Source organism: Dermochelys coriacea, chromosome 1, assembly GCF_009764565.3.
Source record: "Dermochelys coriacea isolate rDerCor1 chromosome 1, rDerCor1.pri.v4, whole genome shotgun sequence".
In the NCBI taxonomy this organism is placed as follows: Eukaryota; Metazoa; Chordata; order Testudines; family Dermochelyidae; genus Dermochelys; species Dermochelys coriacea.
In genome coordinates this window covers 47,947,011-47,962,399 of record NC_050068.2, presented here as the reverse complement: position 1 = coordinate 47,962,399, position 15,389 = coordinate 47,947,011, and the positions used below count along the sequence as shown (strand labels likewise).

The window sequence follows — 15,389 nt, the reverse complement described above, 5'->3', positions numbered from 1 at the left end:
TCTCAATACTGACCCTTTGTGTCAGTTTGGAGCTATAGTGGGTGCCCACAGCAGGAGTGTTCTCCAGTGGCCAGCTTTTGATGCTATGGATAGGAGAGAGGAGACATGGGGCATCAGTGCAGATATCTCTTGCCTCCTATGGACTGCAGTGGACCAACAAATTTTGAGGATGGAACTCCAGGCTTCTTCTACCAGTGGGAGGGAAAGTGTGAATGTCCCTTAGACAGAAAAATTAGGAGAAAACTCCACAAGTTAAATTTCTGTATTTGTCTCCTATGCAAGTTATACCATGCAGGGGACAATGAAGGACCTACAATTAAATTCAATGTTTTACATTTTTCCCTTTCTTTGGATCTACTGTTTGTAGTTAATGGAACAATAATTTAAACAGGAAAAAAGTAATCTATCATGATCATTCTCAATGCACAATATCATAGCATTAAAAAAAAGATTAGGAAGACAACCACGGGTTCTTCATTTAATAACTATTTAGGAAGTTTTAAAAAGGTTACAAATCACTGCTCTATAAATATTAGAAAAACAATCTTTTTGTTTAGAGAAACATTACAGAATAATATAGTCAACTGTCTCTATTGGCAGGGATATTACCATTACCATATTAAAGAGTGAGCTTCTTTACCTCATCCACCACATTCGTTTCTGGGGATTTTATTAAATAAAGTGAAAATACGGATTCTACTCATACTTATCAAACTAGGTGTGTCTATCAAACATGAATATTAAAAATTGGACAGATGTTGGTTTTTGCAAGTGAACATACAAATAGATAGATAGATATTTGGTTAACATTTATCTATCTATCTATATATCTGTCCTTTATTTTGCTGGGTAACTGATGCATTTTTCCATAACAACCGTCTATATAATTTTAACCATTCCACTTTCAGAGTTATTAATAGTCTAGCAGCTACTCACAGAGGAGATTAATTTTTCATTTCTTTGACCATAATTTCCATTAGGAGGTCCCAAGAGAATTAACAAGGGATCATTTTACAATAAATATCCAATAATTTGTAATATTTGATTACGACTCACATCCCAGTTCTTTCTGATGACAAGACATGTCCGTCCATACAAAAAGTGCATGAAATTACCTCTTTGATCACAATTTCTCCAACATGTATCTCCATTCAGTTTATATTTATTTATTTTAACCTGACTAACAATGAAAGTGTCTTAAAGTCTTTTTTTTTTTTTTATTACTCCAGACTGAGGTTCCATGTCCTCTTACTCATATCAAAGCCCGTTCCCCTGGGGTAACCGTCTATCCAAATCCTGTATCCATGGTGTCATATATGGATATTAGGAAAGTTACCTGCAAAGACTGATATCAATTAGGAAACAAACAAACAAAAAACCTGATCAACCAGAAGCCATCACTTCTATTAAAGTTAATTTTCTCCATAAATGGTTCTACTAGAAAGTTGCGAAACAGAATGCCTAATCTGAAGGTACTGATACCAGGGGAGAGTGAGGAAATTAAAACTGGTTTTGATTTCTAAAAAGTTCTTTAAAAAGTTCCTTTGGTGAACAACTGGCCAACCGTATGTACTCCATATAGCTCTCCCAAGCATTGAAATCTCTGATTTGTAATTTGGATTAAAATCTGGATTATTTACAATGGGTGTCATGGGTGAAGGAAAAGATCTTTTCTCTAATTCTATCCCAAACCCAGAGAGTAGCATTTGCTAAGGAATATGTATAAATTTCTGGAGGGCATGGTTTTTTAAGAATTAATCTATGGTAGCCTAGTAATATTTATATGGTCACCATTTTCTTGTTCAGTTACGACCTCGTGCTTGGCTGGGTTAGATTACTCCCAATCCATTATTTCTTTGAGCTGGCTGGCTTCACCCTTCTCCACTTCAGGCAGAGGAGGGAACTGAATCCGGGTCTCCCACATACCGACTGAGTGACCGAACCACTGGGCTAAAAGTTAGACGGAAGACAACACTACCACTACATCCTCCTATTCCCTCCCGAAAGTTTGTGAATGGCATCTAAGTGGGGTCGAGGGGAGGAGTTTAAATGATTTGGTAAATTCGTGTCAAATTCACCAATAGTTTCAGGTCAACTGAACTGCATTTTTTGGCAAATAAACTATTTGTCCAAAATGTTTCACCCAACTCTAACACACCCAATTAAACCAAATTTCAGAGTATCTTTATGTTAACATAATTACTGTTCATTCTTTATGACTCCCAATAAATATCTTCTGGTTAATATTCAGGTTACTCAGGTATCTGAGTCCTCTTGTTCAGCATCACTTCTGCCATAGCCAGAACATTCTCTAGAGTCTTCTGTCTTTATTTTTCCTACCCTCCTTTTCTTGGGTTTCCCCATCTCTGATGATTTTTCAGCAGCTTATCATTAGTTTCTACCTCTGGAGTATGTTCTTGGGTGCCTGAGATTTGGATCTCTATCCCAAATGACTGGAGTGTACTTTTTCCTTATTTAGAGTCACTCACTGTGTATTACTGATTTTAGAAACTGAATGAGAATTAAAATGGGAATCTCCATCTATAGTGGATATCTGACCTCCTGAGTGTTGCTGTAATTTTCCCCAGGTCTCTCCTTTTTAAAGTTAAGGTGCAACAGTCTTGGGAAAATGGCATCTTGTGATCTTGTAGTATAAACTCTGCATGCTCTGTGTTTTTTATAATTACATCTATTGATAATGAGCACATTTAATAATCAGCACTCTAGGTCTATTACAATTCCACTTTCACCTCTTCCACAGGGCTCAGATTTAACAACTCTGCAATCAATATCTTTACATACCCGATCAGGTATCCTCATCCAGTATCTTTAGGCAAGCCCTTAATTCCACTACCATTTCTCTTGTATTTTCTTTTTTGAAACTTTTTATTATGGCTCAGTTACAATAAAACATTAACATACTACATCGTATGTTACTTATGTAGGTTCAGGTTAATATTCAAAGAACATGACTTCAGATTCTAGCTTGCTGGCGGGAGAGCCCTTCTCCTCTGAGTATGCTAAAAAGGGTGACCAAATTTCTAAATGCCTTTCCTCTTTTTGGTGTTTTCCTTGTGGAAGCGTTTTCATTACAAGGACAGTCCATATTTTGCTAAACCACAATTCTATAGAAGTCAGATTTTTCCAATAATGTGCAATACCAAGTCTTAGAGCTAACAACAACAAATATAAAGTGTATTCCATTTAAAATGTAGATCTTTTACTGAAGCATTAAGTAAGCAGGTCCGGGGATCACAGGAAGCTGGCATTTTGTCACAAGATGAAGCTTTTTAATAATTTCCTCACAAAAGCATCTAGTTCCTGGACACGACAACAACGCATGCAAATATGTTCCCTTTTCTCCCTCACCCCGAACAGAAAAAAAAATTTTCTGCCCCGTAGAAAAAAAAATTACGGATCTTAACTAGATTAAAATATCATCTATACAGTAATTTATAATATTTTTCTTTATGTGCTTCACAAATTGAAGATATGTATCCCCTTTCCCATACAGAGACGAATCAGACGCATCAATTTCTTTGTCAAAGTCCCTTAGCCATCTTTTCATCTCAACTGTTCTCTGAACAGCTTTTTAAATCAAAGTTGTATATATCTTAGAAATAAACCTTTTATTGCAGCTTACTCCTGGGTCAACTCCTCAAATGGGGTTAACAGTCTGTACAGAGCCACCCTGTAACCAGATTTCACAATAAAATGTTTGATTTGTACATATTGAAAACACAGGATTTTATATTAGTTACATATTGCTTGATATGATTCATATCAGGACCCAGGAACAACTACCAAATTGAGTAATCTCAACTCTTACACACTACAAATAGGAATATTTGTGACTAGGGATAAATTCCTTATTATTAATGAAAGTAGCTAAGGGAGAGCGCCGTGGCAACAGGAATTCAAAAAAATTGTCCAAAGCTGCTAAGGTGGTCTGGATGAATGAGTATTTTGGGGCTTTTTCAGGTGACCTAAATTTCTTTTTAACCTAACAATGACTATGAATAGCTATGTTTGAGCATGAGTCTTGTTCAAGTTTTGCCCAGTGTTTGGATGGCCTATCGTTAACGCAAATGATCTCATTTTTTAATTGTGATGCATAATAAATAAATAAATAAAATCAACCAAATTAGGGAACACTAGTCCACCCTACTTTGTAGGCTTATATGGAGCTTTAGAACTCACTCTATGTCTTCTATATTTCCTTACAAATTTTAATAGCACATATTGCCATGTTTTAATGTCATGTCAGGGACACCAACAGAGATGCACTGAAAAAAACCTAACACCTTTGGGAGGAAAATCATCTTTACCAAGGCTACTCTACCTAGCCAAGAAATTTCATATTTTTTCCATTCCTCCAAGTCTTTTATTATTTTATTCCCCACTGGAGAATAATTTGCCTTAAAAAGATTTTTAAGTTTCTCCACAATATTTATTCCTAAATATTTTAGAGATTCCTTTACCTATATTAATGTACGTAACTGACAAGAGTTTGTTTCAGCCCTTTCAGGAATATTAATTCTTAACATTTCAGATTGATTTTAGTATATTCTGAAACCTGGTAGCTGCCCAAATTTCAAAATTAGTTGTTTTATAATTTTTAGCAAAACTTCTGGATCCTCCAAATATAGCAAAACACTATCAAGCAAACAAAGCTATATTGTGTTCTAATTCTGAAGGCATTTTAATGCCCTACACAAATGGGCTGTTCCACACACATTGCAGATGGTACCAGTGCCAAAGCAAACTCACAGGGCAACCCTGTCTTATACCCCTAGACAAAGTAAAAGAAAGGGACTGATGACCAAAGCAGACACTGAAGGATGAGTACATAGGTCTAATATTCCCCTATAAAACTGATTTCCAAAACCAAACCATATCAAAATCTGTCTGAAGTACTGTACTCCCTCTCCAGCCTGTTGAAGGCTTTCTCAGCATCCAAAGAAAGCAGCACACAGGAAGAATTGCCAGAATTAATATTTTAGGTCAAATTCAGAGATCCTCTGATATTATCAGATAGATGCCAGCTCGCAATGATCCCAGACTGGTCAGGGGAACAGATCTGGGCAACATGACACTGTCACCATGTCTCAGTGGATCACAGCAGAGGATGCCAAATTCAGGACAAACTGCTAAGAAACAGGACAGATTCACCCCAAACTGGTGGTTATTCTATCATTAGACTATACCAAGCCAGTAACAAAGTGAAAAACCCAGACACTGGACTTTATGATGAATGGTTACTGAAAACCAATTTAATCAAATAATATAGGGTCCTTCTAATTCCAAGAGATCAGCCTCTTAGCCAGGTCAATATATAACTCAGATCTTATGCAACAATCATGCTGATGCCAATCCTTTAGTAACTAAAAACTAAAGGCTTAATAATAAAAGAAAAGAAGAGGATTATAAATGGTTAATAGATCATATACATATAGGTCATTTTTCAGTGTTCATAGCTCAAGATCATAGCAGTGATGGAATAAATTGTGAGCTTGCAAAAGCCTCTCTGGAATTACCCAAATAGACTGGGGTCATCAGTCCTTGTTTAGAGCTTCATTGTTAGAAATCCACTCCAGAGAAATGAAGACAAAAGGAAGATGTCTCAGGAACCTTTGTATATCCTCTGCCAAGTGCATGGAATTTTATCGTCTCAAACAAAGCTCAGTTTGTTTGTTTCCCCCTCCACAACTGCCACTGTCAAGGTTCCTTCCCCACTCTGAACTCTAGGGTACAGATGTGGGGACCCGCATGAAAGACCCCCTAAGCTTATTCTTACCAGCTTAGGTTAAAAACTTCCCCAAGGTACAAGCTTTGCCTTGTCCTTGAACAGTATGCTGCCACCACCATGCGTTTTAAACAAAGAACAGGGAAAGAGACCACTTGGAGATATCTTCCCCCAAAATACCCCTACACACCCCTTTTCCTGGGGAGGCTTGAGAATAATATCCTAACCAATTTGTTACAAAATCATCAAAGACCCAAACCCCTGGATCTTGAAACAATGGAAAAATCAGTCAGGTTCTTAAAAGAAGTATTTTATTTTTTTAAAAAAAGAAAGGTAAAATATCATCTCTGTAAAATCAGGATGGAAAATACTTTACAGGGTATTCAGATTCAAAACACAGAGGATCCCCCTCTGGGCAAAACCTTAAAGTTACAGAAAACAGGAATAAACCTCTCTCTTAACACAGGGAAAATTCACATAAAACAAAAGAAACTAATCCGCCTTGCCCGGCTTACTTATACTGGTTGCAATATTGGAGACTTGGATTAGGATGGTTTGGAGAAGATGGATTTCTGTCTGGCCTCTCTCAGTCCCAAGTGAGAACAACCATGTAAACAAAGAGCGCAAACAAAAGCCTTTCTCCTTCCGCCCCCTGCCCCAGATTTGAAAGTATCTTGTCCCCTTATTGGTCCTTTGGGTCAGGTGCCAGCCAGGTTAGTCGAGCTACTTAACCCTTTACAGGTAACAGGATGTTGCCTCTGGCCAGGAGGGATTTTATAGCACTGTATACAGAAAGGTGGTTACCCTTCCCTTTATATTTATGACAGCCACCAACCTGAATTTTTCTTTGCAATCAATTACTTCCAGCTCCCCCACCTCCTGCGAATGCCTCTGCAAAAAGCAGCATCCAGAAGCCAAGGTTAGCAGCATGTCTCATTGAAAGCAAGCAAAGCCCCAGCATCTCAAGTTGGATAAGGAGCTGCATGCGGAGGAAATTTCTGAGCGTGTGTCTCTCGCTCTGTTATTGGGAGTGGGAGGAGGGTGGGTTTTTTTTTTTTTTAAAATCACGGGCTAAGGATTGTTCCCATGCTGCAGAAAGAAGGGATTAAAGCTGCTTGGGGGAGACACAGAGGAAAAGAAAAGTTAACAGTTCAGCCAAGTTTCCCCAACAACCACCCTCCCACCAATGCCCTGTTGCCCATTGTGGGCGTTTTCATAATTGCTGGACTTGGTGTGTGTATGTGTGTGTGAGGGGGTGGGAGAGTCCTCTAGGTTGCCCCTGGGTGCTGTGCGAGGCAGAGGGGTTGGCACCTGGGAGGCGAGCTCTCCTCCCACTTCCCAGCTGGGTATATTTGCTCTCTCTGTCACCCAGGCGTAGTTTCAGTTGAAGACTTGCATCCCCCCTCCCCAGCAGGAAAGTTGGGAGCTACTCAGCTGCTGGGGTTCTTCTCCGGGGGGGTTGCAGAAAAAGCTGTAAAGTGCAGCTCTGCTGGGCTGGGATGTGCAGAGCCAAGGGGGCTTGTGCTCTGGAGCAGCATGGCTCCAGCCACACTCCCAACAAATTGGGCTAGCGTGCTCAGTGATCTCCCCCCGTCCCCAGACCCCCGTCAAGGCAACGGGGCTGCTGAGGGGCCCCCCATTGTGTCCCTGCAGCTGCCACTGCTGCTGGAATCGGTGCCTCTTGCAGGAGGCGCTGCTGGTGTCAGGGAGACGCATCATTTGGCGGAGCGAAGAGGCCAATCAAAAATAAAGCTGTGTCTGTAAGGAAATGTATGGGTGGATATTGCCCATCCATAATAATTTGTGGCCCACCCAAACTTACATTCCTAGCTATGCTAATGGTCCAGGGCCATATGTGCATATCACATATCCTTACATAGTTTACTGAACCATAAGGAGTGGCCATTGGCCTCTCGGAGTCTGAGGTGTCCCCAGTAAGAGCTATCTGGGCAGAATGAGTTTCTTCTATGGCCCACTGTGAGAGCTAAGTGTCCTTGATGGGCCATCAATACACAGAATTTACATTAAGGCCAGACAGCTATTTGGTGGATCTTACCCAGGAATACAACACATGTATAAGATACAAGTCCATGGCCAATATTCATAACTTTAGAAACAAGGATGATACATTGATTTAAGCAGGATAATCATATTTGATAGACTGTAACTTTTCTATTGACACCTTACATGATGCACTTCCTATAAGATTTATGGAAATTGTGCAACACTGGTAAGAACAAAAAGAAAAGGAGTACCCGTGGCACCTTAGAGACTAACAAATTTATTAGAGCATAAGCTCACGAAAGCTTATGCTCTAATAAATTTGTTAGTCTCTAAGGTGCCACGGGTACTCCTTTTCTTTTTGCGAATACAGACTAACACGGCTGCTACTCTGAAAACTGGTAAGAACAGTGATACAAATGGCCACCTTTCTTATACACAGCATCAGACAATCTATTTAGGATAATTTTTGGTTTTCAGATTAGTTAAAGAAATAGGTTTGTGTGGTGCACAGTTAGTAAGATCTTTTCCTTCTTTAGTAATAACCACACTTTTTGATTTTTCCATAAATCTGTAATCTCATTCTCCTGCAATTATCCATGAAACAATTCAGTTAAAATTGGGACCACCACTCGCTTTAGAGCTTTATAATACTCCAAAAAAATCCATCAGGACCTTCCTTGATTTTAAATTCTTAATTACAACTTTAGCTTCCTCTGCAGCAATTTGCCTATCAAGAACTACATCACCCTCTGGGTAGTTTCACACTTTGTTTTGATGCATACAAAGAATGGAAAAAGTTAGCAAATGTTGCAGAGGTCAGACTGAGACCAGTTATTAAATCTCCCTTTTTATTTCCAATCTTTTAATCTAATTGTAACAGGGGCCCACCTCCACCCCATCCTCTTCCCTGAAGAAAATGCACAGATATCACCAGGTGTGCGCACAGTGAAACTATTACAATTCCCCTTCATCAATATCACCACAGTCCCCCGTGCTCCTGCCTATTTACAATATTTGCTGAGCTTTAGGCTATCTCAGCAGGATCTGAGGGGAACAGAGATCTCCCTTCTCTGAGGCCTCTGTATGACTAGATGCAGCTAACTCTGTTCCCGTCTCCCCCACCACCCCCCGCCCACACACTTCCTTCCTAAAAGGCGCACACTTTTATCAGCCCGCGGCTGATGGAGCTAATTAAGTTTTTAGCCCACCCAGTCCGTTCAGATAACTACCCCCAGTCAGCTTCTCCTGAGGCACTAACTAGCATCTAAATTATCAGAGCGCAGGCTCACCTACACACCCCCTGCACTCTGTCACATCCCCTGCACTCTGTCACACACCACCCATCCTTGCAAGGTCTCTTTTCCTCTGCACTTTCCCTTCTTTAGAGGCTCTGAGATCCCCATGCTCGCCCCAGTATGGTTGTCCATGTTCCACCCCTAGAAGTCACACTTTGTGGGTGAGGGTCATCCTCGTCATTTTTGTTTCCACCCACAGATTTGCACAGCATGGACAGCCTGTTTCCCCACTCCCTTTACCTTCTCTTTCAGTTTGGGCGAGCCTGTCACTATGCCTCCCTTTCCTCCTCCACTTGGGGGCTCTGGTTCCCCCAACCCCACGAACTTGTCTCAGGATCCCTCCTCCTGCTGTGCTGGTGGTGAGGTTCCCTGCAACTGCCTGCTTTTCACTTGAAGCTAGGAGCACTATTTTCCCCAGCCCCTTGTGTTAGGCCATCTGTTTTCACCCTCTCCTTTTTGAGGGTGGTTCAGTCTTCCTTCTGGCTTGTATCTTTATGTCTAGGGTTCTCTGGTTTTCCTACATCTGCTCCTTTGCGCCATTCCCTGTTGGTCTTGCTTCCTGCTATGGGAGACTCTAGACCCTCATTTTCTCCTTATAAGGGAAGAGGCTCCAGTCTGTCTCCATAATGACTGGATGGGACAGCCCATCTACCACCCCTACACCTGCTTCCACTCAAAGTGCTTCTTGACTTCTAGGGATATTTCTGCACTGGGCAGAGCCTCTTCTTGCAGTGGATGCATTCTAGTTTCAGGCTGTCACCGGTAGTATCAACAAGGCTTCACCAAACCCCTCTGGACCAGCGTGCATCCTGAGGCCGTGTCCACCAGTCTGCTCTGGCACCTCCTCCCCACTTTTAGAGGGATGCTAGGCATTTTCTTTTTCTGCCTGTGTAGATTGAGTCCACCTACAAAACTCAGCAAAACCACATTTCATATCTGCACCATCCAGTTTTATATGCCCTGGCTGCCCTGGTAGCAAATCACTCCCCTAGTTCCCCAAAGAAGTCCCCATTATCTCCTCCTTTTTCTTTTCAATCATCCAGGATGTGGCCAAATTACTGACCCTGAGTCCTGTCCCTGAAACATCTGGAATTCTTTCTGAGGAAAATCTGCACCCACAAACTCCTCTGCCAGCTTTACCGCTTCCTCCAGGGTCGTTGGCTAGAGCCTCTGGACCCATACGTGTGTGCTTTCAGGGAAGTACTGGAGAAATTGCTCCAGTATTATTATGTCTATTATACCCCCAAGCGTGGGTGTCTGGTTGTAGACAACAGGTTGCCCAATCTGTTAATTTTTGCACACATGCTTGGGGTCACACACCTCTAATCCATCTAGCAGTCCAATATTTCTGTCTATATTTTCCCCCCGAAAGGCCAACCCTGTCCAGGATGGCCACCTTTACTCTACCATAGTCCCGGGCTTGCTCCTCACTCAGGGCCACAAAGTCTGCCTGGGCTTCTCTGGACAAGTAGGGTACCACTTGGCGGTCCATGATCCTTTATCCCATCTGGCTCCCGTTGCTACTCTCTTTAAGGTTGATAAAAACACAACAGGGTCATCTCTAGGACCCATCCCATCTTACATAGGCTCACCCCCATGTCTTACTGCTGTTCTTGGTTGTGGGACTCACCAGTCCCCATATCAGTTGCTGCTGCGCTTGTGCTTTCTCCTCTGTGAATTCCTGCAGGGATTAAGCACCTTGTTAAAATCCCCTCCTAGAATAATATCTCCTTCCCTAAAATTTCCTAAGTGCTTAAAAAACTGAACAAACAACAAAAACAGCAGCAGCAGCTTGCCCTCGACTGGGAGCATACACATTGGCTAAAGTGAGAAGTTTACCTTTCAAGGACCCCTTAAATAAAATGTCTCCGTCTTCTATATAAAACAGGGATCGGCTATCTTTGGCACATGGCCCGCCAAGGTAAGCCCCATGGCGGGGTAAGCCCCCGGTGGGCCAGACCACCTCTTCCCACATTGGCCTGGAGCGGCAAACTGCGGCCAGTGGGAGCTGCAATCGGCTGAACCTCTGGATGGGTAAACAAACCGGCTAGGCCCGCCAGGGGGCTTATCCTGACAGACCGTGTGCCAAAGGTTGCCAATCCCTGGTAAAAAGGATTATCTATTTACAGGAAACACTTTTGAAGAAACATGATAAATACCTAAATACTTGGATACAGCCAGCATGTCTCTCTCCAGGGCAATTTAATAGAAGAAGGGTGGCAATACTCTTTGCTAAACTTTTCCTTTTTATTGTTTCATCATAACTTATAGTTCAGTGAGCAAAATGCCCTTTTCCTTTTGGTGAGCTGTTCACCCCATTAACATTAATGGTCATGTAATCAATCAGCTCACCCAAGTGTATGAAGTCTTATCTTGCCCAATACATTACCCATTGCTAAAAGCAGTGAGATGCCAGATCTTCAGTACATTTGTGACTCTTCTTTAAAGACGACATTTTAGATAGAGTTCCCATCAGACACACAGTAATTTTAGAACTCCCACATATATTGTGTTTCCTTTTAATACCTATATTGTTGTACCATAAGTCTGATTTACCATATATTTTTAAATACTGAGGCCTATTATTTTTAAAATATAATTTTTTCTATTAGAACATATAACTACATTTAACATCTGTTTCTGTTCTCTTATCCAACTTCCCCTGTATCTCTCCCTATGCATTCCCACACTGTCCCCAGATTCCCTCTAGCTGTGGGAGCCTGGGCTCTCCTTACTTACTCCATGGATATGTCAGCTCCCTGCTGGAGGATGGGTTTTTTATATATATATATTTTTAAGAACTTATCTAATCCCATCAAACTTCTTTATAACACTGGGCACTATGAGAAAATTATACCATCTTTGAGTTCACTTATGCTTAACATTTTCCACCACAGGTGTTCCTTTTCCAATTAATATAAAATTTTGAAATGTTTGTGAGAACTCTAAAGTGAGACTTACTTCAGTTGGGGAGATCTGGGTCTCTTGCTATTTCATTATTAACTCTGTTTATAATACAAATCACAATATTAAGTGTTATGCCCATTAAGTATTTGGTAGTCGCATAGCATAAAATATCTTGGATGCTGTACAGCTCAGCTTCCATTTAACTATATTCCTTTATCATTATAACCACATGGATATCATATCCATTATTTATTGTAATGTCATAGCCCAGATACTAATCTTATTCTTCTGGTTTTGGACTGCTTTTTCTGCTCTCAAGTCTGTCCTTTAGTCCTGATGTTGCATCTTTCTGAGCTGTTATGACTCTCTTTGATCTCACTAATTCCCAGTAATTTCTTGGTAAACTTTAGGACTTTGAGCCCATTCAGATTTGTCTTGAGCGGATTCACTTATTCCCATGTCCAACAGTACCCATTTCTCTTCTTTTGGATTTGAGATAGACATATCTGTCCTTCCATTTAAAAGACAGTCTACATGGGGACCCCCATCTGTACCTTATTTTGTTCTTTCTAAGAACTGTGGTTACCTGGTATAGTTCTCTTCACTATCTAAGGGCTGAGGTTGCCAGATCTGGGAAAATGTGTATGGGCTACTTAAGAATTGTCAGAAGTTCAGCTCTCTCTCTCTCATTGCCCTCAGTATTTTATCCTTGTCTTGATAAAAGTATAAATACATAATCATTTCTCTTGGTCTGGAGCCTGCTGAGGGCATGGGGAAAAGGGATCTGTGAGCTTGTCATTATGAATGCAATCTTTATTGCCACATTTTAATGTGTAATGGAAAATATCATCCAACACGGCCAGCAGATTTGTCCCTTCAGTCTCCTCTTGAACCCCTTTAATCCCTATGTTATTCTTGTGTTCTCTAATTTCCATGTCCTCCAGCTATATTTTTATTTCTTTTTCTCCTTTTGCAATTATTTGGATTCTTTCCTCTAGGCTAGCAATGATGTCCGATTGCTCATTTAATCCTGTTTCCACATCTGATATTTTCCCATTAATCTCATAAATTTAATGTTTTGTATCTATTGTGAGCCAGGACTTTTCCTCTCATCTCCTTATTCATCTTTTTAATTTCTACATGTAGGGCCTTCAGGTCAGACTCAATGACTGCTGCTTCTCTACCTATATCCATAGTCACAGGTTTCAGAGTAGCAGCCGTGTTAGTCTGTATTCGCAAAAAGAAAAGGAGTACTTGTGGCACCTTAGAGACTAACAAATTTATTAGAGCATAAGCTTTTGTGAGCTACAGCTCACTTGCTCTCTCAGATCTTGGGAGACAGACCAGTCCTTGCTTACAGACAGCCCCCCAATCTGAAGCAAATACTCACCAGCAACCACACACCACACAACAGAACCACTAACCCAGGAACCTATCCTTGCAACAAAGCCCGTTGCCAACTCTGTCCACATATCTATTCAGGGGATACCATCATAGGACCTAATCACATCAGCCACACTATCAGAGGCTCGTTCACCTGCGCATCTACCAATGTGATATATGCCATCATGTGCCAGCAATGCCCCTCTGCCATGTACATTGGCCAAACTGGACAGTCTCTACGTAAAAGAATGAATGGACACAAATCAGACGTCAAGAATTATAACATTCAAAAACCAGTTGGAGAACACTTCAATCTCTCTGGTCACTCGATCACAGACCTAAGAGTGGCTATACTTCAACAAAAAAGCTTCAAAAACAGACTTCAACGAGAGACTGATGAATTGGAATTAATTTGCAAACTGGATACAATTAACTTAGGCTTGAATAGAGACTGGGAATGGATGAATCATTACACAAAGTAAAACTATTTCCCCATGGTATTTCTCCCTCCCACCCCCACCCCCCCACTGTTCCTCTGATATTCTTGTTAACTGCTGGAATTAGCCTACCTGCTTGTCCCCATGAAAGGTTTTCCTCCTTTCCCCCCCCTGCTGCTGGTGATGGCTTATCTTAAGTGATCACTCTCCTTACAGTGTGTATGATAAACCCATTGTTTCATGTTCTCTGTGTGTGTGTATATAAATCTCTCCTCTGTTTTTTCCACCAAATGCATCCGATGAAGTGAGCTGTAGCTCACGAAAGCTTATGCTCTAATAAATTTGTTAGTCTCTAAGGTGCCACAAGTACTCCTTTTCTTTTTATATCCATAGTGTGTTTGCTGGAGAGGCAGTTACTCTCTTCCACAGCCATGTCTTCATTTGGGAGAAGGGGTGGAACAGATCTTTGTATTGCAGGATTTCCTTCCTTTCCCAGACATCTAAATCTTCTTGTCTTCCATCCTTGCTTGTTGTGCCTCTCTCAAAATGGCTGCTGCCATACTTCCTCCCCCAGCCACAACAAAACAATTTTTAAAAAAAAAATTAAAACCCCCTCATTGCACTCATCCCCTGTACCTTTACAGCATAATGAGGGTCCAGATCAACATCTCTAAGCTTAAAGAGTAATATTAATATATTTTGCAGCCTAATAGTAGTGGATTCTGTTGCTGGATTCTCTCTTCGAGAGGCTGCTCTCTAGGACTGGAATCTGCAGTTCCCTTTAACCTTCTTTTTCTGATTTGCATATTTAGGGCACAGATCTGTGGATTCAGGTTGGCTTAGTTCTTTTTATCTTCTTAAATTGTTTTAATTTATTCTCCCTTTATTGTAAACAGATTAAGCTACTATCTTGTTTTCTAGTTTAGCCTTGCCCCCTTCTTTCTATGTCTCTCTCTCTCTGCTCCAGCAGTGCACTGCAGCTCTGTCTCTCTCTCACTTGTTTCCCCTATGCCAGTTTCTAGCATGATGACTCAAATCTTCTAAGTCAATAACTTCCATCTTGACTGCTAGAGTTTTAGACACCAGACCACATGTGCCATCTTTCTGAGTTGCTGGGAGGTGGTAAACGCCCACCCTGTCCCAGGTCCCACCACTACTACACCCCTTCCTGTCTCTTCCCACCCCTACTCCACCCCCTCCCCCAAGTACATGCCACCCTCAGTCCCCCCCTCTCTCCCACCGCCTCCGGCATGCCTGATCATGCCTCCTGAACAGCTGATCACCAGCAGGCGGGAGGGGGAACTGATTGCTGGGGCCCACCAGCAGGCAAGGAGCTGGGGGAGGAGCTGATCGAGGGGGCTGAGCACTCACTATTTTTTTTCCCCGTGGATGCTCCAGCCCTGGAGCACCCATGGAGTCAGTGCCTATGCATCGGACTATTCCCTCAGGCCTTTATAAACTATTCTAAAACTAAACTACTAATCTACAAGTTATTTAAGAATTAATAGAACTATTTACAATTATTTTTTAGAACAAGGTCAGAGATTAGGACACTGAAGTTCCAACCCAGACCATGAGGCAGTTAGAAAGAACTGAAGAGGCAGTCAGTCCACCCTG

The 15,389-nt window shown here is 41.4% G+C and overlaps 1 protein-coding gene across 3 annotated transcripts in view; it reads right to left on the bottom strand.

The window, feature by feature from the left end:
* Nucleotides 1-15,389, bottom strand: part of BRCA2 (BRCA2 DNA repair associated) — a 99,748-nt gene that overhangs the window by 64,965 nt on the left and 19,394 nt on the right. The gene's annotated exons all lie outside the window — the stretch shown is intronic.